Source organism: Macrotis lagotis, chromosome 4 (assembly GCF_037893015.1).
Source record: "Macrotis lagotis isolate mMagLag1 chromosome 4, bilby.v1.9.chrom.fasta, whole genome shotgun sequence".
NCBI lineage: Eukaryota > Metazoa > Chordata > Mammalia > Peramelemorphia > Peramelidae > Macrotis > Macrotis lagotis.
In genome coordinates, this window is record NC_133661.1 from 6,144,975 (window position 1) to 6,171,920 (window position 26,946).

At 37.6% G+C, this 26,946-nt stretch overlaps 1 long non-coding RNA gene across 1 annotated transcript in view; it reads left to right on the top strand.

Annotated features, from left to right (window-relative positions):
- The window catches only part of LOC141522945 (uncharacterized), a 56,450-nt gene extending 39,727 nt beyond the window's left edge, over positions 1-16,723 (top strand). The window contains exon 4 of the long non-coding RNA XR_012478257.1: positions 16,354-16,723. This is a non-coding gene — a long non-coding RNA (uncharacterized LOC141522945). The remainder of the gene's footprint in view (positions 1-16,353) is intronic.
- Positions 16,724-26,946: the final 10,223 nt, after the last annotated feature.

Below are 26,946 nucleotides of genomic sequence, written 5' to 3' on the forward strand. Positions count from 1 at the left end.
ATCTTTTATACATTTGAAGAATAAGGTAGGATGGGTCACAGAGAGGACTTGGCCCCATGTCTTTTTCACTCTTGGGTCAGCTCTCTCTCCCCAAAGTCACAGGGTCATCCAACTCCTCAGATGTCATTCCAACCATCTCCTCAGGTACCTGATGATTCAGGGGCTACACAGTTCTGGGACATCACTTTGATGCTTTGACTTACTACTAAAGATTTTCATTTGACTGTGGAAAGCAATAAATAAGAACAAAGATATTTATGGTTATGAGAAGAAGCCATATCATGGATGTATACAGACACATACAAATACACATATGTATATGTATATGTGTGCATGAGAGCATGTGTATATAAACAAAAACATATATATATGTGTGTGTGTGTGTGTGTGTGTGTGTGTGTGTAAAATCTAGATCTAGCTCGGTCTAACTAGCCATGACCAACCCTTTATTTCTGGTCATATTGTGTATGTATCCTTCCATGCTACAGGGAGTCATGATTTCATCTCCTTTTGTACTCTCCTTACTGATGTGGACTGTGTCCCAGTCATACATGATTTGTTTTGACCACAAGTCTTCCTTACCCAGAATGAGAAGTCAGACCTTCCAGAGGGGTTACCCAGAATGGTGAGGGGTCTGGAAGACCACCTCATTCTGGGGCTCTGCTTGCTTAGCAGCTATGAGACTCAAGGATTAGAGAGTTGAATTAAAATCTATCTCAGACACTTTGAACAAGTTACTTAACTTTTGTCTGCCTCACTTTCCTCATCCATAAAAGGGGAATAAAAATGACCTCCTAGGGTGATTGTGTGGATCAGAGATATTTATGAAGAGCTTAGCACAGTGTCTGGCCATTCTTCAGACAATAGATTTACAGTTACCAACCAGGGTCATGCTGTAGTCTAAACCTTCCCTTCATGGTAGGAATTACTATGACTTGAGCTGCATTGGAAGAGTCAATGGATCCATATCTTGTCATAGAAGCTTCAGGGTTTAACACAGAGTGCTGACAAACATTTCAAAAGGAAAGCTCTAACCCATCTGCAAGGTATTAATGATAATGACATCGGGACAGCTACTCTTGTGAATGTGGCATTTGAAGACCATCTCACAATTTCCTAACCCTGTTAGAAACAATCATTACTGAATTCAAAGGTATGCAAAAAAATACTTTAAAAATCAAATAAGAGAGATTGAGGAAAAACTGAAAAAGAACATAAGTACAATCCCAAGAAAATAAGAAAATAAAGCCAACTGGAAAAGGAGACCCAGAAGTATAAGGAAGAAAAATCCCTGAATTTAATAGAAAATCTGACATACAAAAAATCAATAGAAATATTAGGTAAACATCAAAAACTAATCATAAGAGACTCAACAAAGACAAATTGTTTATGATCTATATGTGAAAATGTAAAGCATATGTTCAAGATTATTAGTAATTGTGGAGTTAGAAGGAGAGTTGGGAGTAGAACTGAGTATAATAGAATTCTTAAAAATAAAATGGTCTAGGAAAAGAATTTTTAAAACTTGTCATCTCAAACAAATGAGGTGTGAGAAGAAGAGCTGATGCAGAAGAATTAGATAGGGAAAGAGAACTGGCAACTCTGGAAGTCTCTAATCAAGAATGGGTTAAAGAGGAAACAAAACACACACACAAATATATAGGAGGATAGAGAAAAAGATAGATTAAATAGGTAGAAATATAAATTAAATAGATATAAAAATCTAAATTCAGAAAGAAATAAGAAAGGAATAGGGAGGGTAATGAGTTAGAGGGTAAGGATATAGGATAGCAGGTATATAGAAGGTTGTGTAGATTAATGAGGAGGTATAATGTAGGGATTTTGTGAAGGTCAGATGATTAAGGAATAGGAAGGCAAGGTAGAGAGCAGAAACAGAGTAGAAGGAAATGTTATAAAAATGGGAAATACACACAAACCAAATAAATATCTATGCTAGATGTTCATGTGCATGTATGTAGGTGGGTATATATATGTATAAATTATCTCTATATAAAAATGAGTGTGAACATGTATTTGAATGTGCATACAAGTAGGTGAAGAAATATCTATGTATATGTCCATGCTTAATTATAGTCTTCCTGGGGGGAGATGGGAGGAAAAAAATCAAGTAAATAGACAGTAGAAAATTGAAGAAAACTTACAAGAAAGCAAAGATGGGCAATTTTGAGCACAATGTTAAATATTTATTATATAGACTTTCTTGAAACTGAAATTTATTGCTTATATTATGATTTCTCTCTTAAGTGTGGCTGTGCACATTTTCTAAATTAAAAAATAGAAAATAGGAAATAATCATTACCACCATCACAAGAAAGAAATAAGAATCAGAGTAAATATCATCTCCATACAATGAGAAGATTCATGACTCAGGTTTATCCAAGGCACAGAGTGGGTGATGTATGTAACTGCAGGAATGGAATTTAAAGGAGTCCCTTGTACCTAAGGCTCAAGATTTTTAAGAGGAGAGACTGAAGTGCATGGTGGGAGCAGGAAGGCATTTGCTTCCTTGGTGGTAAAAAGGCCAGGGGGCTGGAAAATCCTGCTGAGCAACTAGTGTCTTTGGCTGGGGATTACTAAACTGATGATCTCTGTTGAAGGCCTTGTCCTCAAAAGGGGATATGACTTCTCTTTTTAAATATTCCATATAACTAGGTCTATTTTAGTTCTTTTCATAGTCCGGTTCACAGCTGCACCAGGTCAGCTGAGAAGGGGAAAAGTTCTCAATGTCAAAATCTGTCTTTCCTAATCTCCCTTCTTTCCTTTTCTTGGGAATTTCTTTAGGCTGATCTGACACTTGGATTGGGGCAAATTCTTTCCTTTTAGTTACCAAAATCCTTCTGTGAACAAGCATCAGGAATGCCCAACCTACCTGGGAGCTACACTTAGTTTCATTGAATGGCTAAGGGTGGCTCTGGGGTTTGTTGCCCCCTTTCGCTCCCTCCATTTGGATGCTCCCAGGCTAGGCTTCACTTCTCATCTAATCACCCAAAAGGGTAGTCAGAGATTTTGTCACCTCCCCTGTTTCTTTCTCTGCTTTCTACCTCTTGCACTGGGACAGTCATCAAACCATTGTGCCTATGACTACTGAGAAGTGCATGCTATCCAACAAACAGACTGATAAATGCACTCTAAAAGGACTCCCCTGAGTCTTCCCTAGTCACCACCACCACTTCCAGTATTTTGTGACCTTGCCCTCCAAAATGGGAGTTTCTTAGGCAGCCTTTCTATTGGTCTTGCCTGTGTCTAACTCAGTGCTTTGAATATAGCTGTAGCTCAAAAATTCTTTTTTCATTGATTCATGGAGTCATTCAAATAATTGTTCATTCATTCATTTATTCACTAGCTGCACCATGATTGTGATTCTCCTCATCAAACCTTTTTTGGTGCAAATAATTAATTTGTAATTTGAAGAAGGGAAAAGGGTTCTGTTAGTGTTGAGGCAAAGCCAGGGCTATTATCTTTGAACCTCAGCATTCCAATCAAAGAACTTCAAGAATACTGAGTCCAACTCCCAGCAGAATAGGAATCCTTGATGTGACCAGTGACTTATCCCCAGAGCCCACCTAAACATTTCATGTCAGGAGAAATATCTACTTTCTGATTACTTGCAAAGTCGTTTGCCTTTTTGTAACTTCAGTGTAACATTTCTGCTTAAATTGCTTAAACAACTTTAGCTTCTAAGTAGTGAACCTTTCCTTTTTCATTTCTTTTGGAAGGTTTTCTTGGTAATTTATCTTTATCTAAGATCATGTGATTGTGGTTTAATACAAAAACTTATTAAAGGGTATGTGTACTTTTATTTATATAATCCAGGGGGGAAAAAGGTCAATGAGGTTTTTTTATTCAGGTCTCTAAAGTATTTAAATTTAAAATTAGTTTAATTCTACAAGGAGAATTACAAAATCAGAAGGACATAGAGGGAAATAAAAAAGAAAAAAATGGGAATATCTTAATTTATATTGATTTCATTATTCTCTAGATTAAAGGCAACTCAACCTAAAATGAAGACTTGGAATTCAAACTTTTAAAGAATTCACATATTTACATCAATTTTTAAAAGGTTTTTTATAACTAATGAACTTAGATTTCTTTTGGCATGGCAGAAAATCCATTTGTACAGTTTTTAATTAAGAATGCAGCCTATGCAATTAAAATTAAGAGTAGAGACTTCATCAGATGTCCTATGAGAACCCCAGTCGAAAAAATTATGTTAATGCTGTGTGTCCTAAAAGCCTTCTCTGAATGTTGGAAACACTTCATGAGAAATTATTTTTGCCATCCAATAAGGATTCATTTAAAGTTGATAATTAGGAGCTTTTAATTTTGGCGTGTTAAAACCATGTTGATCACTAATCTCCCTGGCATTTATTGTGGGTTTCTGAACCACCAAAAGGATCATTGAAAATGGAATATAAAAAAATAAGGAAGGGGTCGTACTTACAATCTATAATGCAAACAATCCAGTATTGCCATAGACAGGGGAATTACTAATGTGAATTTTAATATTTAAAGGTTCTGGGACCATTATTGAAGATTTTAGGATACTTTCATGCTGAACATGATTAAAATTGCATTAGAAATAATGAATGACATGTAACACACAAAATGTTTCTATTCCTATTACATATGCATGTATGAATATATATTCACATGTATGTATGTAATTCCTATATGCATTTTTATATATTTATATCTATATCTATATATTTAATATATATCTATATCTATATCTCTATATATGACCAAATAGCAGTAAGGTTTCTGATTAAAGGATCATCTTTCTAAATACCTAATATTCTCCCACTGGCAGATTCCGCCACCAGCCCACTCTACATTCATAGTCCTTATTCTCATATGGCAGAATCTCAAATGAAAGTAGAAGAGATTTCAATAGTTAGTCATGTGATATTTGATTCCTTTGAAATCCAATTGATTTTTGTGAGATTGGAGATCCTGGTAAGAACAAGGTTAGACCTGGGGGATGCTCGGCCTAAATAAACTTTTAGAAGACAGTTCATTTCTTATCAAAATCATGAAGTTTAAAAGTATTGAATTCTGGAGTAGAAGCCTGGGATATTTTGAATTTCTCTCCCACCACCCTCTTGTCCATGATATACTAAGGAAATAACAGGACACAGGAAAGGATGTGAGTCTTCAGAGTCACTAGGCAACCGATTTTTTCCAGTAATAATAAAGGTAATAGTGGTATAAATGGTGCTCCTCTCCAAGGATTGAAGTTTTTACTTGACGATTTTGATGACCACATAAAGATATGGATGAATGAATATGTAATGGAAGGCTGAGGAGATCTCCAGCAAAGAGGCCAGGGACTCCACATTCCAGTGTGGAGCCTTGACAGTGATCTCTAGTGTCTTCTAATCTTTCAAGTAGGTAAAGGATGAGCAGACAGTTGATTATCTTAGTAGCAAGAACTATGGCACTTACAAAAAGCACTATACAGTAGGGGAGTCTCTTGCTTTGTATAGTTTCTTACCTTGATGATCTTTGACCAAAGAATGAGCTATTATGAGTATCCAGGTGGGGCAAGGGCCCCTTTCACGCAGAGACAAAATGCAACTAGGAGAACCCAAATGTCTTCTTGTTTTTCTTTCTTCATTCTATTTCCTGCGTTTAGGTGAAAACATATGATGATAGTGTCATCACTAATACATCATCTTCCACAGAAAACCTTTCCTACACTCCCTGAGTTCTGATATCTTATTTCCTTTCTTTTCTTTCTTTCTTTCTTTTCTTTCTTTGTTTTTTATTTATTTAGTATTTTATTTTTCCCCAGTTACATGCAAAATCAAATTTTAACTTTTAATTTTGATTTCCTATAAAAATTGTTTCATAGAGCTAGGAAAAAATATTTGCAAAATTTATCTGGAAGAATAAAAGGTAAAAAATATCAAGGGAATTTATGAAAAAAAAATTGCCAAGGAAGGTACTATCCAAATCAGATCTAAATCTATATTATAAAGTGTTAATCATTAAAACTATTTCATATTGATTAAGAAATAGAGTGGTGGATCAGCAGAATAGGCTAGGTAACTATAGTAATCTGCTGTTTGATATATCCAAAGACTCCAACTTCTGTGCTAATAATTTACTTTTTTGACAAAAACTGCGGGGAAAACTGTAAAGTAATATGGCAGAAACAAGAAGAGACCAGCATCTCACACTTACACTAAGATAGGCTCAAAATGAGTACATGATTTAGACATAAAGAGTGATATTGTAAGTCAATTAGGAGAGCAAGGAATAATTAACCTGTAAGATCTACAAAGACAAAAATTTATGACCAAACAGGAGATAGAGAGCATTATAAACATGCAAAATGGACAATTTTGATTACATCACATTAAAAAGTTTGTGCACAAATGCACAATGTAATTAAGATTAGAAGGAAAGTAGAAAGCTAGGAAAGATATTTAAAAGCATGTTTCTGATAAAGGCCTTGTTGCTCAAAAACACAGAGAACTGCGTCACATTTATGAAAATACAAATCATTCTTCAAAGGATATGAACAGGAAGTTTTCAGATGAATAAATCAGAGCTATCTGTAGTAATATGAAAAATGATCTAAATAACTATTAATTAGAGAAATGCAAATTAAAACAACTTTGAGGTACCACCACAGGTACTTAGATTGACTAAAATTACAGAAAAGCAAAATGATAAATATTAGAGATGATTTTACTCCATCAATTTCCAAATCTTTGTACATATAGGTCCTTTTTTATTTCTATTGGGATATAGAGCTATTAGTGATATTGCTAGGTAAAGTGTATGCATGGTTTTATAGGCCTTTGGGCATAGATCCAAACTACTCTACAGAAAGGTTGAACCAGTTTATAATTCCACCATGTCTCAGTTTGTGCAAATTCTCTCCAACATTAGTTTTTTCCTTTTTTTTTTTTGCAAGGCAATGAGGTCAAGTGGCTTGCCCAAGGCCACACAGCTAGGTAATTAAGTGTCTCAGGACAGATTTGAACTCAGGTCCTCCTGATTCCAGGGCTGGTGCTCTTTCCACTGCTCCGCCTAGCCATCCCCTTCTTTTATATCCTGTTTAAATATAATAGACAGGAGGTACATCTTCAGAATTTTTTAAATTTGCATTTATCCATTGAATAGTTACCTAAAAATGTGTTCCTTGTAGTTATTGATAGTTTTGATTACTTCATCCATACACTTTTAATGTCTTTTGATCATTTATCAATTGGGGAATAACTGTTATTTTTATAAATTTGACTCAGTTGTTTGTATGTTTGAGAAATGAAGCATTTATCAGAGAAATTTTCTTCAGAAACTTTTTCACAAGCACTATTGCTAACTGTCTTTTCCTCCATTCATATCTTTTGCACAACATAGCCCTCACTATAATAAACATAATGTGTAATTCATATCATCATATATTTATATGATGACATAGTCTTCTTTGAAAATGAAAGACAACTATCTTTCTCCAGGATACTTTTTCTCTCCCACCCTAATTTTATTTTTTTAGATATCATTCCTTTATATGCAACTCACACCTGTGCTCTTTATCTTTATATACATCTAACTTCCCAAAGAATAAAGTCTTATGAATTACCAGGATCATCTTTCCATGTAAGAATATAAATTGTTTAACTTTAGTAAGTCCATTTTGATTTTTCTTTCCTGTTCACTTATTTGTCCTCTTGAGTCTGATATTTGAAAAGCAAATGTTCTAATCAGCTCTGGCATAGTTTTAGTCAGAAAAGTTTGAAATTCCGCTATTTCATTGAATATCCATTTTTTTTCTCCCCAACCATTAGACTCAGTTTTGTTGGGTAGGTGAATTCTTTTTTGCAATCCTAATTCTATTTCTGGAACTTTTCACTATGGGATCTTTGTTTCAGGAGGGAGTCTTTCAATTTCTAATTTACTCTCTAATTCTAGAATATCAAGGCAGTTTTCTGTGACTATTTCTAGAAAGATACTATCTAGGCTCTATGTTTTATTGTGGCTTTCAGGTAGTCCATAGTTTTTAAATTATCTCTTCTGGTTGTACTTTTAGGCCAGTTGTTTTTCTACTGAGATATGTCTTCTATTTTTTCATTCTTGTGGTTATGTTTCATTGTTCCTTGATTTCTCATGCAGCCAATAACTGCATTTGGTCAATTTTAAGTTTTAAAGAGTTCTTTTTTCAATCAGCTTTTCCATTTTGACAATTCCTTTCTTTTTAGATTTTTTTTTCAAGGCAATGGGGTTAAGTGGCTTGCCCAAGGCCACACAGCTAGGTAATTATTAAGTGTCTGAGGTTGGATTTGAACCCAGGTACTCCTGACTCCAAGGCCGGTGCTCTGTCCACTGTGCCACCTAGCTGCCCCTTGCCAATTCTTTTTAAGAAGCTTTTTCTATGGTGAATTTTTGTGCCTCTTTTTTTTCATTTGGTCAATTCTGCTTTTTAAGACATCCTTTTACTCATTGGCCTTTTCTACTTCTTTTTACTATTTTGCCTGATTTGCGTTTTTTCTTAAGTTTGGTGCTATTTTCTTCAGTTGCTATTTTTCTTCAATTTGGTGTATGTGTGTATATATGTGTCTCCTGTACCAAGCCATTGACATTTTTCATGATTTTCTTGCTTCACTCTTATTTTGTTCTCATTTCCCCTCTTCTTTTCTAACTTGATTTTAAAAAGTCCCCTTTTTAGCTCTTCCATGACATGAGATCAATTCATATTTTACTTTGAGGCTTTGCTCTCTTTTTCTGAGTGTGTGTTATGATCATGCTTGTCAGCATAATTACTCTATATGGTCAGAATTTTTATGTTGTTTGCTTATTTCCCAGCTTATTATTTCACTTTTAACTTTTTTGTTAGAGTGGGGCTCTATTTCCAGAATGGAGAACCCACTAACCCAAAGTTAAGTTGTCTTGTGAAGCTGTTTTCATTGGTATTTCTAGGTACTTGTAAATTTTTAATTCTTCCAAGGTGGTTTGATCTAAGGAGAGGTAGTTTCTACTGTCCTGGTTGTGAGAGACCACTCTTTTCTTTCCTGGAACTATGAAGAGGGTTCCCACTCCCTTATGACCCCAAGTTCTGGTGTGCTAGTGCTCCTCCTCACCCAGGACTAACCCAGATCTAAGTATTCAAAATATACCAGAGCCCTACCAGTAAAGATACCCCTGTGACCTCCTTCTGACCAGTCGTTCTACGCATTACCATGTGTAGATTGAGTGCTCTGAATGCAATTATTATCACAACGGATTTCTTGATTCCAAAGGTCTATTTCTAGTTGACTAGGATTGAAGCTGTGCCAGTATCACCTCTCTCATCCTGATGCTATAGACTTTTCCTGCTGATTTTCTATGTTGACTTGAGCCGGAAAAGTGTTTTACTCATTTTTTTGTGGGTTCTACCTCTCTAGAACTTGTTTATATTCATTATTTAAAAGTATTTAAAAGGTTTGGGGGGAGAACTCAGGTGAGTCCTTTCCTTTACTCCACCATCTGAGTATTGCCTCCAACCTTCCCTCTTTTAATGATGTCCTAGTTCTTAAGTCATAGCTTCTTAATGCATGTATTTTGGATTTAGTTATACTTTGCTGTAGCTTTTTCTTGCACCTATTTTTTGCGTATTGTGTTCCCATTAGATTGTCAGCTTCTTGAGAACAGGGATTAGCTTTTATCCCCTTTTTTGTAGCTCCAATGTTTGATATGTAGTAGATAGTTAATAAATCTTTAATGATTGTTTCCTCCTGGTTCTGTTGAATATGAAGGGGAACAAACCACAGGAAGACTAGGAGCTGCAGTCCATGTCAGGGTTTATTAGAAGTCTTTTCCTAATAAAATAATGGGAGGCCTGTTTGACACACTGAGTAGAAACTGAGGTTCTGACTTGGGCCATCACTGATGAATTTTGATGAATTTGTTGGCATAAATGATATGTAGAAACTACATTGCCTAATCTAACCCCAGGAATAGAGGTAAGATAGTGTGAGGGTGACTCTGGGTATTAGGGAGAAATATTTGTAACTTAAATTCTCATACATTTTATCATTACCTATTCCTTCATAAAAGGTAATTGATCTTCATTGGTTTAATGGAACTGGAACATTAATTATGGGGAGTTAACAGGATGTGATGAAGGCACCAGAATTGGGCTTGAACCTCTAGCATTAGATGAGAGATAACACTACTCCCTAAAGAATTTTAGCTGGCCTTTATCTGAGGGAGTGAATTTAAATTCTCACTGCAAATGGTTCTTAGCCTTCATTATTGAAGAAGAACAAAATGATATTGTTATGTTTGAGACAAATAACAATGTGTCTTACTGTGACTGATCAGACCAATATGAGCTCAGAATGCTCTACCACAGGTTAGGCACAAATTAGTCCATGTGAACACATGGGGTGGGTTTTCTAAACTTAAGTATGTCTGCAAATGAATGAATGAATGAATGACTCATCTTTTATGAACCTGTTAAGTACAAAATATTGAGGTAAGCACTGGGGTTACAGGCAGAGATGTTGCGATTGTCCTTGTCTTCAGAAAGTTCTCATTCTACTAGGAGGAAACTACCCATCTAAGAATTAACCCCTGGTCTTTGGGGTACAGCAAAAAAAGCAGATTGAACACATCTTCTTTTATGATATTTCCAGTAAAAAGACCATCTTCATCTCTAATATTTAGCTAGACAACAGGTCAAGGTCTTTGGTGTCAAGAATCTTGCACCTATCCCAACCCCACCCTCCACTTTTCAGTAGTTGTGTTTGCTCAGGAAACAAAGATGTGCAACTCCAGAGGCATTGGTAAGGTGTCCTCACAAAATTGCTACCCTCACTGGTGATTATAAGGGATGGGCTAAAAGCTGAGCTGGTGGGGCAGAGGGCACTGCTCTCTCAGGGCTCTTGGGCTCAGGGTCCTCAACTGTCTCCATTCAGGTCTGAGAGGAAGGAGGACCAGGTCATTGTAATGGAAGTGATTAATTTGCATGAGATTTGATACTTCCTGTCTCTCTCAGGGGAGAATATGCCAGAGAGCACAGTAGATTCTAAGGAATTATCTTCCCTCTGCCCTTAAAAGCACCATCTGTCTTTCTTACCTCTTCTCTCCACCATCCCTAGCCACCATTATACAGACTCTTTAATTTGGTTGTTCAGTTTATCCCTGCCTATTTATTTCTTGAAACTTGCAAGAGGATCCTGGTTGTTTCATGGCAAAGGAAGCAGATAGTTCTCTTAGCATAACACATCACACACAATTGCAGGCATGCATGTATGTATGCATACATCCATGGAGGTGTGGATGGAGGGGCCATGTGATTGTTACCACACATATGTTCATGTGTGTGTGAGTGTATTATGTATAAACACTTCTTATTATGAATCCACAGCATACAGAAGGGACCTGATTGGGAGGATGGCCATACTTGAATGGAGTCACAGCATGCTCTGAAACTTTTACAAAACTAAGCATGATCCCATCTAGTTACCATTGTAGATGATGAAGCCATTTCATTCATATGAATGCCCTGCATGTCTCTCATCTACCTTTTGTTAAAATGTTGACTTTTTGTGATCCATAAGTTCCTTGAGGACCGGGGTGGCTTTGTGCATTTGTGAATGTTGTTGCCCTCAAGCAGTTTCCCTATATCTTGTCGCTTCAGTCGGAAGGACACAGGATTAGAAAGGATCAAAAGGCCTGGAATATGTTATTTCAGCAGGTGAACAATCTGGGATTTTAATCAAGAATGACCTACCCAGAAAAACTGAGTCAGAGGAAAAATGAACATTTAATGAACTAGAGGACTTTCAGCTACTCCTGATGAAAAGACCATGCTGAACAGAAAATTTGGTATTGAAATACAAGATTCAAGAGAATCACAGGGAGGTGAACAGGAAAGAGAATTCATAAGGGATTCAATAAAGTTTAAAAGTTTACGTTCCTACATGGGAAGATGATACTTGCAATTCCTAACAATTTTGTCATTATTATGGCAATTAGAAAGACTATACATAAACAAAGGAATGGGTATGAGTTAACTATGATGTTGCTAATGTTGTTGACAATATACTAAAAACTAAGGGCTGAGAAAGAGGGATGAACTGGGAGGAGAGAAGGGAGAGATAAAATGGGGTACATTCTCTCCCATAAAAGAAGTGTGAAAAAACTTTTACAGTGGAGGCAGAAGATGGGAAGAGGTGGTGGCCATCACTTGAACCTTACTGTCATTGTCATTGAATGACAGAGGAAATAGCATGCACCTTGAATTGCATATAGATATCTATTATCCTATAAAGAAGTAGGAAAGAAGGAGGACAAGGGCCAGTGACAGAAGAATGATGGATTGGGGGGAAGTTATGGTTAGAAACCAAACAGGACAGAGAGGGGAGAGAGACAAAGAAAAGCAAGAGTGAAAGGGAAGGAGAGAGAGAGAAAGAGAGAGAGAGAGAGAGAGAGAGAGAGAGAGAGAGAGAGAGAGAGAGAGAAGATTGAATAGGGGATAAATAGGATGATGAGACATACAGTTAACAATTATAATTGTAAATGTAAATTGGAGAAATTCATTCATTAAATGATAGCTGGTAGCTGACTGGATAAAAAAAATAAAGCCCTGGGGCAACTTGGTGGCACAGTGGATAGAGCATTGGTCCTTGAGTCAGGAGGACCTGAGTTCAAATCTGTCCCCAAACACTTAATAATTATTTAGCTATATGACCTATGTTACTTAACCCCACTGCCTTGTAAAAGAAAAAGAAAAAATTAAAAAAATAAAGTGCTGCAATATGTTGTTTACAAGAAACACACTGGCAGCAGAAAGTTGCACAGAATAAAGGTAAGATGGAGGAGGAAAATCTATTATATTTCTTCTGAAGTAAAAAAGAAATGTAGGAGTAATAATCATGATCTCAGATAAAGTAATAGCAAAAATAGATATAACCGAGATGTTAAGAAACTACATCTTGCTAAAAAGATTCCATAGAGAATGAAGTAATATTAATACTAAACATATATGCACCCAACAGCATATCACTCAATTTTTTACAATAGATGCTAAATGAGTTACAGGATGAATATAAAACTATCATACTGAGGACATCAACTTTTCCCTCTCATAGGTAGGAAAATCTAATCAGAAAATAAGCAAGAAAAAAGTTGAGAGGTGAAAGGTGATATCATAAGCAAATTGCCAATTCCTTGCATAATTTACAATGACCCCTAGAATAGGGTTTATGGAGGATCACCCTGGGTGTTAGTGGACTTCATGCAGATGTCACATATGAAGAACCTTTTCATTCTGTTTCTGAAACCTGGGAGCTCCACAGGCTCCTTTTGGAAGTAAACTACTTAGGAGTCCATTCTCTAAACCCATGGCCCTGTACATGTGGTACCTGGTGTGTAGTTTTTAGAATTGTTGAGTGAAATGATGCCTATTTGTTCCCCAAATACTTCAATACATTTTTTTTTGTTCCATTGACCATGCTTTCCTGGAGAGTCTTATCAATCAATTCCTCCTTTTGGAACAGAAAGTGCTAATCGTCTATATTCACTTTAAAATGATAGACTTGGAGTTTCATTCACATGTATGGACTTTATGTCAGCAGCTGTACTTTCCAAATCTGATATTTTTTCACTCTTTAGTGCTGAAAGTGTGGAATCAGATGGGTATTGCAGAAGTATTAATTGATTTAAATTTGTTCTAATTCCAAAAGTTTGTTAATATATTCAGTCATACCTTTGTATTTAGCATATTTATACTTACTATGGTCTGCCTGGAAGAAACAAAGGTAATTTTGAATATTGAATATCCATTGGTTCAATTTGACCTCAGGATTCAAGCTTGAATTTTAAGCCTCTATACTTTTTAGATGGATGCTAAAATGTTTTCAGTTGTCTAGTACATAAAATATTTTGATATCAGAGACAAAAATTTCCACAGAACAAAGGAGTTTTAAATAGGATTTTAGTAGATCCATGTAATTCAAAATCATCCATGTCTCCCAAATGATTAGGAAAAAAAGTTTTTGTCTTTCTTTAACTTGAAAATCATTCATAATTCCACTTTGAATATTTAATACTTGACTTAAGGATCAATGGTATTATATAGATCTAAATTGCCTTCCTGAAGAATGTTATTGTCTTATAGAAATTATTTTTAATGCCATTATATTGGTGATATTTTAAGTAGATCATAGCTTTCCACATTAATATAAAATATTCCAGAGTTCTCACTATATCTGTACCATAACATACTTGCATGCATACATGTGTATATACACATAGACATATTTTATGTCTGTTTTTGTAGATATCTATATCTCTTTCAATAATTTACACATATATATTATATAATTTGGGGCACAACCATCCTTTGCTATTTAGAGAATATGCTTGATCACCAAAGTCCAATTTGCCAGTTGTGCAAAGTTCAAATCCCAGTAGCAAATTGATTGTATAGAACTTGGAAAATTGGAATAGTGATATCAATTTAAAGCATAAGTAACCTTTTTATGATTCAGGTGAATCCAAAGAACTATGAAAAGAAGTTTGATCTGAGATCATAGTCTGGACCCAATACAGTTTATTGGTTGAGTTCTCCATGATATTTTCAGGACCCTATTTGCAACATGGCATTTGTGGTTTGTCAATCCACGATAAGCAGTCAGCTTCTTAAATATAATAATTATTGTCACTAGGTCACAACTTGCTCATTATTTTATGGATGATGAAGTTTTAAAGCCTATAGTGAGGTGCTGAATAGCCTCCATTATTTCCTGGCATCATCTGCATTGTTCACTAAGTCCAGATTCCTGAAACTAATCTCTATATCCTCTGGTCTTATCTCATACCCCTTCTTTGGATACTGTTGCTCCCATTAGATTGTTAAATCCCTTGAGAACAGAAACTGTTTTTTTTCTTATTATTAATTAATAATAATGTTTATTATTAATTTGTTATAATTAATATCCTCAACTCTTAGCACAGTGACTATCACATTGTAGGTACTTAATAAATATTTTTTGGGATTGGATGGGTTTAGAGTTAATGAAATCTGTTTCTGAATTTATTTTGAAATGTTGATGGTACTAAACTGAACTGTTGATACCTGGAGTACATTTAATGAACTTTCATGGTTTGACTCCTAGAGTGATGACCACCATCTATATTAGAGTACATGTGTAATTTCTATATTTGGTTTGTTCCATTGCATTTTGCCTTTGGTTTTGGTACATCACAAAGGAGCACCTCTTTGATACCAACCTTAATGCCATATTGGATTCTTTGCAAGGCATTTAAATTGAGCCAGTCTACAATCTATAATCCCCACCCCCACTCAACATATATTAGAAGTTGATGGCCATGATTATAATGAAGATAACAATAAAAATAACCACATTAAAGCTTAGCCACTCTTTAAAGGACAATCTATTGCCTATGTGGTGGGTATATACTCACACATATATTCCCACATATAATATTATACATACATGTTCACATACTATATATATGTAAATACAAACAAATACATATAAATGCATGCACATATAAGATACTGGTTGATTGCTGGCCTTCATTCTCAACGAAGCTCTACTTTGTTGGGGTCAAGGCATGATGTGTCTGCCTATGTCTGATAAGACTAATATGAGCTCAGAAAGCTTATCATGGGCTAGGCACAAAGAGTCCATGTAAATATTTGGAATAAAGTGGGTTCTACATTTTCACACATATAAAATATATATAAATGCTCACATGCATATGAATATGCATATATATAATACATATATCAGAGATAATCTGCACACATACAGCAGCATAGATTGCAGGCTGGTCCTATTTTAAAGATATATAAAATATACAACTATATGGTAAGATATTAAAATAACATGATAAATACATAGTGTATCATAGTACATGATATTAAAGAAGATGTACTTTCTAAACACAATGCAAAATAGCACAAATCTGCACCCACATAATCACACATATGTACATAATACATGCCCGCATACACGGCAGCTTTGACTGTTAAGAGCAATTGTATTAGTCACCTCTATGCTCATTGAATCAATCATATTACCAAGGCTCAATTTGTTGTTCTTGCTGGACATCCATAGCTCCTAGATGAGCCTGGAGTCCTAGAAGACCCTTCTAGGCATCATTCTATTTGTCATCTTCCTCCTCCTCCTCCTCCTCCTCTGTTGACTTCCCATCTCCCTTGGCCACACAGGAAGTATGGTGGCCTTTAGTGGAGAGATTGGTCTTTAATGTGGTTATTATTGCTGTTATCATCATTTTCATCATTATCATAACCTCCAATTTTTAATTAATAGCACTAAATAGAAATTATTTTCCTTTATGTTTAAGGAATACAGCTACTTAAGAAGGAAGAATAAGAAGAGGAAGAGGAAAAAGAAGATGAGGAAGAGGAAAGAGAAGGAGAAGAAGAAAGAAGAAATATCTGTCTTCCCTTCTTCCGTGGTCTCCCTTTCCTTTCTTTACTTGAAGTGTTTCCCAGTAAAAACCCAGACCTTGGGGATGAGTCCCCGTCTAAGCACTGAACTCTCACCTAGGCCATCATACTAGTAAAGGGGTGGTTTTGACCATTATCTCATTTACCCACAAATTTAGGCATTTTTCATTTTTTTTCAATTCACTCTTCTCCTAAAATAACTTCATAGGACTTTCTGGAGGGGATTTAAGGACACTTTTACCAAGGCTTCCTTTTGGCAGACATTTTGCCCATCATGTATTTTTCTTTACTACACATAGTGTGAATATGTGAAGTTTCCAACATTCATGTGAAGATAAAGTTCCTAATAAAATCAGGTAGATGCTTGAAGTCATAGAATTTAACTGTATGAATCTTAGGGACTGATGACATACAATTCTTTACTATTTTTGTTATTAATTCTCAGAGATCTTGGTGTCTTTGTCAAGTGTTTTCCCCTATTACCTCTAGAACAAAACACAAATTCTTTGGGGATGTGAAACTGCTTCAAACTCTCCTTGGCCTTTCCAAGTTCTCTCCAAGAATTTACAACTTTTATAAACTTCCTCCCTTTCACGCCCAGGATTCTGCAGTCCTATTCTACTCCTTTCCGTTCTTTGCCAACAATCTATATATCCAATGTGTGACACACATAATGAAATACAGCATGCCATACCTACCCTATCTCTGTGTGTTGTTACATGATATTTCCCTTATCTCTAGAAGGACCTTGAGTGCATTTCAATCACATTCATGCTTCTTGCACCTCTAGCTTCCTTTGCAATTCTTTTCAGATATCATCCTCTAAATGAAGTCTCTCCTGATCCACCAAGGTTAGTAATTGCCCTGAAGTTAGATCTCATTTATTTTGTCTATGCACCTTGTGGTAATCTCTTTTCAGAGTGTCTCCTCTTTTAATGTGGGCTGCTTTGTCCTTCTATCTGAAACCACTTCGATCAGTCATAGGGATTCCCCAATGGGGTGGCTCTGAAGATACCACTCACTCTTAGGGCCCTAAGAGTAACCATGATGTGGGAGAAGACATAAGTTTACTTTGTAATTAAAGCTCCTGAGTTGCCGCTGGTAGTTTCTCATTTAAAGAAATTAGTCCAAAGGATGCCATTAGCCCTTCATCATGAAATATTTGACAACAGAAAGAAAGACAACACCAGCAACAAAAACATGAAACAACAATAGCAAAAATCTGGGTCATTGTTTGCTAACAAAGCACAAAGTACTTTTAGTTGAGAATGGGCACAGATCTACTGAAACCTAGTTGGGTGTAGTATGGTCTGGGGTAACTCATCATGGAACTGTAGTTTTTGATGCCCCGTCATCTCTAAGGATCACTCTGGAACATGAGACTGTATCATTTCTCTTTTCAGCTTTTGTGTTCTCCTAGACTAAGCCGTTTCTCTGTTGGACTAGCTTTAGGCCCAAGAACACAGATGAGAAGGGCCAGCATTCTAGGCTCGAGGGACTCCCGCCTATGAACGCTATCAGTTTCAAGATGGAACCTCCAGTGGGAGCAGCAGTAAGAGACAAGGGCCATTGAATCTCAGAGCATGGAGAGTGGAGTAAGGTGTAAGAATACTGGAACTATAGGAGGAGTCAGGATGTGAAGGGCTTTAAAAGCCAAACAGAGGATTGTACACTTGATCCTGGAGATAACAGGAAGGAAGTTCTATTTGACAGCTGGGTAGAGGATGGAGTAAAATGGCAAAAGACTTGAGACAGGAAGATGAACAAGTAGGCTATTGTAACAGTCTAGACACCAGGAAAAGAGGGTCTGCCCTGAGTGAAATCAGAACCAAAGAGAGAGAAGGGGGTCTGATTATCAAAGATGCTAAAGAGGTGGAGATTGGGCTTGACAACTAATTAGAAATGGAGGGTGAAGAAGAATGAGGAATCCATGATGACGTTTAGGTTGCAGATCAGACTGACTGAGAGGAAGGTGGAAAATGATGAGGAAGAGGGAAGGGTTTGGAGTAAAAAGAGAAAGAACATGCTTTGGGACATAATTAGTTTAAGATGCCCATTGGGCATCCAGTACGTGATGCCCAGTAAACAACTAGAGATGAGAGACAAAAACAGAGTTTGTCATTTCTTGCCTCTTCCCATTTGTTAGGATTTGAATTTATCACTTTGTTTGATCCACAATTCTTGAAAAATCTCTGAAACTTGCCCAGTCCATTCTTCATGGTTGGGAAAAATGGGGAAATTGCCCATAAATCTCAGCCATTCAGGGACTACATCACCATGAAACAACAACTTGAATGTGAACTTTCTTTTTTTTTAGTTTTTGCAAGGCAATAGTGTTAAGTGACTTGCCCAAGGCCACACGGCTAGGTCATTATTAAGTGTCTGAGGTCGGATTTGAACTCAGGTCCTCCTGACTCCAGGGGCAGTGCTCTATCCACTGTACCCCCTAGCCGCCCCAGAATGTGAACTTTCAATGGAACTGTTATCAATCTATAGGCATGAACCTGTGACAACTATCTCTTTTTGCAAGGGAGCGTTTCCATCAGGTAGTAAAACAGACATCAGCCACTGGGACTGAGATTGTCCAGGCATCTTGGCTCTCCCTTAGATCCAGTGCAGGCAGACCTTAGGCTCTGGAGAAGTTGGGAGACACAAAAATGACCCATTCACTTGACAGACTAAGTTGCTAGTCAACTTCATTAATCACAGACCAGAAATTCAAATGAAACACAACAAATAACAAGCAATAATAGCAACAAGAAATAGACTATGGAGATTGTTCTCTCTTTAGTACAAAAGAAAAGAGGCCTGGGTGATAGTAATGCCTATCCTTTGAGAGAGAGGCCAAGCTCCCAGCAGGAGGGAAATTATACTTTGAGCCAATCGTCAGAATATGTGCAGCCAACCACCAGAACCCCAGCTGGCGGATGAGGGAACGTGCCGCCCTAGGGCTGGGAACTGATGCTTAAGTACATGTCATTTTGGGGATTTTCAATATGTATAAGTACATAGGAAGACAAATTAGTAGCAGGGACCAATATTATTCAGGATCCTTCTTTTGCCATCCCTTACCTTTAAGAAAGAAAACCTCCAATCCATGTGCCTCAAAGGCTTCTTAGCTCTGGGACGAGCACCTCCCAGGGCAAAGCCACAGGAACAAAAGGCAAAACAGCAGCCAAGAAATATATTTAAACTATAAATCAGATGAATAAAATGTATAAATGGAAATAAAATGCACTGGGAATGTAAGCACAGAAATCTGGTGGAGTAAAAGGGAAAAAATCTACAATTAAAAACCAGAGGCCAGGCTGTGTCAAAGGATGGGAGCTTCTCGAGAGTAAATTCTCTATGTCTGACAGATGTTGGCCTAAGGAAACTGAAAGAGGAGATATAGAGGCATGCGCCCAGAAAGACTGAGAGGAAATTTGAATCCTACTCCTCATTACCTGTGGGATTTTGTTGTAGGGTTTGTGGCCTCTTTCTCTTTGGGACTCAGCTTCCTTTTTTATAAAAGGGTAGTGGGCTTGGACCATGAGATAGATATCCAAGGTGTCTTCCACTGTTTAATTCAATCAATTATTATGATATAAGAATCTCTTCATTCTGGGTTTTTATGAGATCTATTTTTTAAAGTCAATTTTAATGCAAATCAAAAATTCGGAGGCTAACCTTGAGACCAGGTGGAGAACAGAACAGTGCCAAGCTATTTTGTCTGTTCTCTGCAGTATGGCACCCAAGTGGGAAGAAGACAGGATTTCGGGAGAGGAAAGGGAGTCTTAGAGTTCAACTATTGCCTCCCTTCCCCAATTTCACAGTTAGGGAAGCTACAACCCTGGAAAATGAAGTGATTAGATCAATGAAGATCTAGGTTCAAATGTCAGTTTCCTATCCAAACTGGAGCAAATCCCTTATCTCTTTGCTTCACCTTCCTCATCTGTTAAATTGCTAAAGAGATCATACTACATGGTCTCTAATCTCCCTTCCTACATTGCCTTCCTGGAGAACCCAGTGTCCTGAGACCTTCCCTTTCTAATGGATGATTCTCTTCCCTTAGACCTTCCCTTAGAACCCCAACCTCTCAGTGAAATGCAGGGAGATCTCCACCCCACTCACTCTTGGTCTCTCTCTCTCTCTCTCTCTCTCTCTCTCTCTCTCTCTCTCTCTCTCTCTCTCTCTGTCTTTCTCTCTCTCTCTCCAGACTCCTCATTCTTGTCTCCTGCCACATTGCTCCTCCACACTCCCTTTTTGGTTCCATTTACATTTTTTTTCTTTTTGCATTAGACTATAAACTCCTTGAGGGTAGGGGATGTCTTGCTTGCTTGAATTTGAATTACTGGTGCTTAGGACACCGGTAAAGTATTTCATATACTCTTTATATATTCTCTCTCTATTTCACCACTACTAGCTAGGAGACCTTCTGTAGAGACCTTCTGTTGATTGTACAGCTTGGAATTACTTTGAAGTCATCTGAAAAAGAATGTAATTTATTTTAAACTCTCATTTAAGTGAATTGTTCCCCTCTGATTTAACAGTATTCTCTTCCCCATCCCCTTCTTGTCCCAATTGGAAAACTTTGTTTTTCAGAGTGGAACCTTGTTTGAAGTCTTTCAGGAATGTGGACAAGAGGTTTTCTATTACAGGACCTCCACACTCCTCATAGATAGACCCTGAAATTCCATTTAAATTTCATTTAATTCCATTTAAAATGAAAACAAGATTGAAGAGCGGCATTCTTTGGAACAACTTCCATTACAACTTTGAATTTTCACATTGTGAAGACGTATTAGTACAATGAAAGAGGAGGTCGTGTCTATATAGCTCAGACTAGAATTCTCCGGCAGCTCTCCCATGAGCCTGCTCCTCTGGAGATAGAATCTGCCTATTTCTTCCCTTACCAATAGTCCTCAAAATCTGCAGTGTATCAGGTCATCCAGTCTATGTTGGATACTTAGAGAGAGCCAGACAAAGCAAAGAGAGGTGACTGTTTGGGGATGACGTGGATCATGAGTTTGATTGGCTGAAGATTGCGTGTGACCCGGATTCTGTGAGAGTTTGATTGGGTCCATCTGCAGCTTAACTAAAAGGGATATTTCGAAGATCAAGCTGAGTTATATAAAGAGGATGTTACAAACCTAAAGAGCTAAATATACCCTGTTGTGGTGGTGGATAACACCCATTGGACTACAAGGGCCACGTAAACCGTGCTGGGCAAATGAGGAACTGAAAGGAGATGCCTCCTCTAATCCACAAGTTTTAGGCAATAGCAATGGACTATAAATATATGGGTATCTGATCTGTTTTCAACATTTCAACAAAGATTAATTCATGAACAACTCTATCTAAGCAATCAACCAATAACTATTTATTAAATATCTACTATATGCCAAGGACTGTGCTGATACTGGGGGCATAAGGACCAAAAAAACCCCAAAACTCACAGTCTGAGCCCTTAGAAATTTTACATTATCTAAGGAATGATAACATCTATATCCAAATAAGCATATATATAAATATTACATTTTTCAATAAATACAATATAGTTTATGGACTAGTTACATAGGCTAATGAATTCTCTACTATTTTCATAGTTCATCAGTTTATATTACCTTTTTAGTAGAATGTTAGGTCAAACACACTGCTAAGTCCTTGAGTGTTCATCTGGCCTCATTCAGGATTTTGACTTATCATCTTAATGATAATGATACTGCTGCTGCTGCTCCTCCTCCTCCTCCTCCTGCTACTACTACCTCCACTTTCACTACTACTGCTGCTGCTGCAGTTGCTACTGCTACTGCTGTTACTACTACTACTACTACTACTAACCACCACCACCATCACCACCACCAGCATCACTATCACCACCACAACCATCCTTTACTTGGCACTTTAAGGCTTGCATATATTTGACAAATTTTATTGACTTGATATTTACAACAACTCTGGGAAGTAGGAACCATTAATGTATCCATTTTATAGACTTAGAAATAGAAAACTAGAGGGGTTAAGTGATTTGCCCCAAATGACACAACTTAAATATCTGAGGTTTCATTTAACCTCATATATTCCCAACTCCAGGTCCAGGGTTCTATCAACTCTGCCTCCTCACTACTTCATCAATCAGTCCCTTTTCTTGTAAACACTCTTGTTTATTTTTAATTTCTTTCATGGCAAATGGTTCTTGACCTCAAGGACCTTATGGTCTCTCAGGGATGTCAGTGTGAAATTATTAATGTATTCAAAATAATTTCAAGGTAATTAATAGAATAGAAGGAGGGGAGAAAGACTCTAGCTTTTGGGGGTACCAGGAAAGGTGTCCTGTAGGAATTTGGGCTTCATCAGTTTGGTGAAAGAAAAGGATTCTACAAAACAAAGAGGTGATTATGGGACCATGTACTTTGTATAGGGTATGCTAACATTAACAGAAGATACAATCTCTACACTCAAGGAGCTTCCATTCTGAGATGAGGAAGGGTGGTGAACCATACATACTAGTAACTCTCATTATCACTTGGCCATTTCTTGGGCATACCATTGGCTACCTATTGCCTGTAGGATAAATTAGAACTTCCATTTGACACTTACAGTGATTCGTCATCTGACATCAGCGTACCTTTTCAGGATTACTTCACATTATTTTCCTCTTAGTGTTTTGTTAGAAGACCATTACCAAGGCCCAGGTGAGAAAACAGTGAATAAGTATGATGAGTCTTTGGCCATTGAGTAGCTACTTGAATGTCATTTCCTCTTCTCAGTTTTGTTCTCCTAAGGTCTAATTTGGATCTTTCCTCTAAGAAGTTAACAATTTAATTTTGTACAAAGACAACTTCATTCACCTCAGTAGCTGGTGTCTTCCCGCTTTTTAGTATAGAATCTATTTAATTTTTTGTAAGGCCTCATGGTTTTTGCCATGTCCCTTGACTCTGTTCTCATCTTAAAGATGATATCCATTATTCATAGAGCTGAGCTATTTGTCTAGTCTATAAGCCATGGAGTCTTTTATATCTTGATTCTGAGCAATATTTTCCAATATTCTTATTTCCCAACCTCCTCTTTCCTACAGTTTTAGTAACCCAAAATCTTTCCTAAAGAAATGAATATTTTGTGGGTGGCCTTGTTTCCTTGTGAAGATCTCATTGCTTAAACAAAGTACAGCACTTGTGAGTTCTTCATAAGGAAATTACATGCTAGCAAAGAATTGACCTAATTTCCTCTTCAAATCCCTTGATCCAGTAACTGAGAAGGGACAAGGACAAGTAACAAGGGTCCAGATACTTTACACTCTAAATGTGAACTTGCTTTGTCATAAACAGAAACTTGATTTCCCCATCATTAAAAATCACCCATCTTCTTTCATATCACTTCTAGGGCCCACAGTCCCTGATGGATGGATCCAAACAACAGCCATGAGAGTGTCCCTTCATCTAGGAACTCTTCTGGGCAGGCTCAGACCCATTGACTTCAGTAATTAGCAAGGCAAGGAACCTCAAAGCCACAGCATAGAGGATTATTGGAGATGCCATTGTCTGAGCAAGACTAATGAGACGACAGTTCCATTAGATTCTGCCTTGGTCAGATGACTCCTGAAGAACTGTCTGCAGTCTGTGGGTCTCACTGAAGGAAGGGCCTTGGCCAGCTGCAGAAGAGGCATAGACTCTGTTCAATTATTTGACTTGTCCATGTGCTTTGTAGTTTCCCATAAGAGAACTAGAAATTGCAAAGAAGAAAACATCAATAAAGAAAATCTTCCTAAAAGCAGGAGCTTCCTTCAATTGGAATAGGCTAACCAGGTGATGAAGGGTTCTCCTTCAATGGAGGTCTTCTGGAAAATGTCTCATTATCACTTAATGAGTATATCATTCAGGGAGATTAGTACCAAAGGAGCTGTGACTGAGAAAAAAAAGAGGGGATGAGGAACTAGGAGACATATTAGCAAGATAGTATCAAGCAGACTTGACCACCTAAAGGATATGAAGACTGAGAAAGTTGGAAAAACAACAGGTACCTGAGGTTTGAAATCCTGGTGGCTGAGAACACATTAGTGTCTATCAATGGAAATGGAGAAGTCTGAAGAGGGATAAGAGTTAGAGGGATGATGCCGATTTCCAAGGGATCTGTTTCAAACCATTCAATTCTCCATAAGATAAATGGTTCCAATACTTTTTTGATTCCTTCCCAATCCCTTTAATTCTCTTTCTTGGCATTTCCCCGAATCCTTAATTTCTTTTATATTTTCTTCAATTTACTCACAACCATAGCGTAATTCTTTTGAGTAGGAATGAGTGTAATAGTTAATTTAGCAAAGAGCTTCTCAGTCAATTCTGACTCAGCTTTCCCCTTCTGCTTACTACCTCAGAAACAAGGCAACCACCCGTATTTATTTTGTGATTTACTGTGAACTGCTACTGGTTACTTTTCTGCCATATTTGCATATAAACAAGGAATTTACAATCTTGTATAGTGTAGAAGACAATTTGCTGCCTATAGTACATCTATAGTCCTTTTCCTATGTGAAGGACATATCTTTGTTTAGATGATGTCATAGTATCAAAGATTTATAGCTGGTAGACCCCTTAGGAACCCCCCTCCCCCATCAATACAATATCCTTGTTTTAGGGTTGAAGAAATGAATGTTTAAGAGGTGAACATAGGTAGAATTAGCTCAGATAATAAGTGTCACAGGCAGGATTAGAACAAATATCTTCCTCTTTCCAAATCTAGCCTACTATCAATTACTTGGTACTCCACAAAAATTTTAAAAATTTTAATAATTTTGCATATTCTTTAATATCAACATTTAAATTTCATATATATATATTTAATGAACAGAATTCTCAAAAATTTGGAGCTTCATGTTTACATAAAATCTACATTTGTTGTGCTATTGTTCAGGAAGATAATTAATTTTACTATATCTCAGTGAACTACATCCTTTGTAATTATTCTAAAGAAATAAATTACTAGTTATCTACAAACACACCTTCTCCCAATGGTATCCATTTTCCAATTAGTCCCTCTTCTGTAATAGCAGCCCCCATACTCTTACAATCAAAGGTAGAATGAAAGACAAAATTGGTTTCCTGGAGGCTTGTTGCTTTACTTTTTATCAGTTTAACGCTGGCATCTATCACTGAACAGGAATTCACTTAAAGAGAACTTGGCACTTGAGGGATTCATGTATTAAATCTGTATTGTCCCCCAAGGACCTGCATCACCCTGTTCCCACCCCCAGGGCCCAGCCTTCCACAGTGCAGGGGGTCTCTAGCTGCCATCTTCCTACCTTGTCCTCGCTGCCCATGCCAGGTGGAATGCCCACCTCTCCCCCCATGGAATGCTTTCTGACTAAGCCCCATCAACCATCTGACAATGTCTCACAAATATCAGCACTCTGCCAGCTCCAATAAACACCCCTGTAATGTTAATGACCCTTAATGAGGACACGAGCCATCAGCTTGGTTGGGAACAAACTCGAATTATTACTGGCCAAATATGCCTGGAAAGAGTCTGGAAAGTGGAAGTGATGGGGAAATTGAACAAAGAAATTAAAGGAAAATGAGAAATGGGGATTTGAAGCTGCTGAAGGAGGGCTCTGGGTTGGGGGGGTGTGCCACCAGATCATTCACAATGCTAGTTAAGAAAGGCCCCCTCCCTCTCTTCACCCCCAGGAGGATCTGGCAAGGGGTGTCAAAAGAATTCCATGCCCAGAATGTTTATTCTGTTACCTATGACTTGTAACTTTTGACCCAGTGTACAAACTACCAATTTGTGATTTCCAGAATTTTGTTATAGTCTTTTTTTTCCAGAAATCACTGAAGTTTAATGGGAACAGTTGAGAACACAGGCAGCAGGGAACTGGGGGAAAGGATGGGAAGCCCACATCCTGGGGGATGGAGACAGGCAGGAACACAGCCCCTCCTTCTCAGGTGGCCCTGCCCCAGCAAAGCTGGGACCACTACAGAAATATGACTGGGGAGAGGTGAGGGGCAAGGGACACAAGGCAATTCTGATGAGCTTTGGTTACAGACACAAGCCCCCGGCAGGTGGGGACGGGTGGTTGAAGACTTCGACTGCTCCCCATCCGTTCCACCCCACTCTATTCCCATCTGTCCCTGGAAGGCTCCTTCAGGATTATGGCTGTTGGCCCCTAAGTGGGGAGGATCAGGGTAAGGGGATGACAGGAGACAGGGTTTGTATCGCATGGTGCAGACACAAAAGTGTCTTTTGATGGGGTTGAGGGAAAGAGTTGTGGAACTGCCCCTTCCTACTGAGCTTGGATGGTTAGGAGAGTTATGTAATGGAGGAAGGGGATCAGGTTAGGTGCTTTTGAATCCCTATTGGGGAAGGGGGATTGTGCTAGGTCCCCAGGAGGGAGACATTGGAGAAGGAAGGGATTAGGCATCTGTGGGAGCTGGACGGGAGGAAGTTGGAGGAAGCCCATTCTTGGGCTTTGAGTGTTGCTGGGGGCCAGAAGGCCCCCAAAATGGGAGGGA